This window comes from Callorhinchus milii, unplaced genomic scaffold, assembly GCF_018977255.1.
Source record: "Callorhinchus milii isolate IMCB2004 unplaced genomic scaffold, IMCB_Cmil_1.0 Scaffold2, whole genome shotgun sequence".
Classification (NCBI taxonomy): domain Eukaryota; kingdom Metazoa; phylum Chordata; class Chondrichthyes; order Chimaeriformes; family Callorhinchidae; genus Callorhinchus; species Callorhinchus milii.
In genome coordinates this window covers 27,179,507-27,181,662 of record NW_024704743.1, presented here as the reverse complement: position 1 = coordinate 27,181,662, position 2,156 = coordinate 27,179,507, and the positions used below count along the sequence as shown (strand labels likewise).

The 2,156-nt window shown below is 36.7% G+C and overlaps 1 non-coding gene across 1 annotated transcript; it reads right to left on the bottom strand.

The window, feature by feature from the left end:
- Positions 1-207: 207 nt before the first annotated feature.
- trnag-ucc lies at positions 208-279 on the bottom strand. Its single transcript has one exon. It is a non-coding gene; the product is annotated as a tRNA-Gly (tRNA).
- Positions 280-2,156: the final 1,877 nt, after the last annotated feature.

Genomic DNA, 2,156 nt, shown 5'->3' with positions numbered 1-2,156 from the left:
TTCACGTCTTCTCGACATCTTAAAGCACTTCACAGAATAGACTGTAAAGTGAATTGACTGTATATTTGTGGGCGAAACACGGCTGTCAATTGCGCACAGCAGTGTCCCACAAACAGTCGTGGATTGAAAATGACCAATTTATTATTGTTTTGTTTTTTTGGAGAGATTATTATTAGGCATGTGGGGTAAGGAAACTTGCCCAACGTTTCGCTCTGCCGGGAATTGAACCCAGGTGTCTCGCTTGGAAGGCAAGTGCTCTAACCACTGAGCTACAGGACTCCATGGGATCTGGAAGTCAGAACTCTATTTTATCTGCTATTAAAAATATTTAACACGTGAATGGACCATTCAAAGATATCTCCGAAGTGAAACGAAGTCCGGTGTGCCAGCTATATTTTGCTCACAGAATCCATTCAGAAAGACTACTGTATAAAAAAGGCCACAGTAACAATGAAATGTAGCTTGGTAGACCCAATATGCGATTAGAATTCAAGGAATGTCTTGAGGATACAGTGCACAGGAGCAAGGGGTCATAGCTTCAAAATAAAGACCAAGAAAGTGAGGAAGAATTTATTTTTAGTAATAGATTGATAAGCATGTGGAACAAGGATATAGTGCATAAAAGTTTTGGAAAGGTCATGGACCAAGCTGCTTGGCTGAAAGGATATGAAACTAAGATAATATCAAAAATGTTACAAAAGTGGTATCATGCAGAAGTCTTGTGAATGTAATCGAAAATCTATTGGAAAAACTCAAACATCACAAAAGATGCATTTAGGGACCTTGAGAACTAAAAATATATATTCAAGGCAGTGCAGTATTGTGCTAAAGAGTGAAGGGACTTACTGTCTCATAACGTTGAACAAGATTAGGTCTTTTTCTGAAAGGACACAGAAGCAAATTAGTTTTATATCCCAGCTGGAAAAATACAGGCCTGACTGGCAAATTCAGCAGTTAGATTTAACTTGAAGTATTGAGTCAAAATGTCCTGGAATTATTTCTACATAGCATTAATACAAGAACAAGGTGCAGAGTTCATCAGAAATTTGTATTTTAACATAATCTCTTGAACTGAAATACTGAGCGTGATTGTCTAAGCTATCACATATGTGAAAATAATTTCTCAACACTTGCTAACTAATGCCAGGAAGATACATTGATTGGCAATACATCACAATTATCAGCTTAAAGTGCAGAGCAAAACCAGTGGACTGTATTTCCAGTCCTTAAAAAGTAATTCAGTAGTATAAATGTTGTCTAGTTTTTAGATTAAAAAAACAATTATTTTTGTTTTAGGTTCTGAAGTGACACAAAATGTGCAATAATGTATTCTGCTTTCAGCTATGAGGCCCCATAAGTCTCATGGTCATAGTCTTAGAACTATTTTTATAAAAGTTAAGATTGTGCAGAATATTGGAAAATTCTTAAATTTAGAATCCAGTTTTGTGCAGTGCTTTTTAAATTCAGTGCCTTAGGACGTCCTCCTGACCTGAAAGGCACGATGCAGGGTGGAGTGCCGTAGCATATTGGTTAGAGCACTTGCTTCACAAGTAAGAGGAGCTAGGCAGAGTGAAACCTTAGGCAAGTTTCCTTACTTTGTTTACCTAGCAGCAAGTAGAAATCCGGTTCTTAGTCTATTGCTGAATCGCCTCCTTGGGGTTATAATCCCTTCAAAATAAATAAATGAATTAGTAATTTAGTCACTCAATTTACGACTGTTTGTGGGACACTGCTGTGCTCAATTGGCTGCCGTGTTTCACACACAAAATATGGAGTCAATTCACTTTACAGTAAATTCTGAGAAGCACTTTGAGACATCTCAACCATGTGATCAGGCGCTATATCAAATGCAAGGATTATTATTATTATACTGTTGTTGTTTTATCTTAAACTGGATTTTTTCTGTTCAAGGAATCCACTTATTGTCAGCTCCAATTAACGCATCAAATTTTTGGGGGAGTGAGACAATATCTATCCGGGATGACATTTAGAATTTCAATAGTTCAATTTTATCTTGTAAAATGAATTGTGACTAACATTAAACATCAAAAGCAAAAGTATAATCAGGTACTTGTACTTGGTTAGAATATTGTATGCGGTATTGGTCACCCCACTTTGGAAAATACATCAAGGCAATAGAGGGGGTGCAGAGTAGA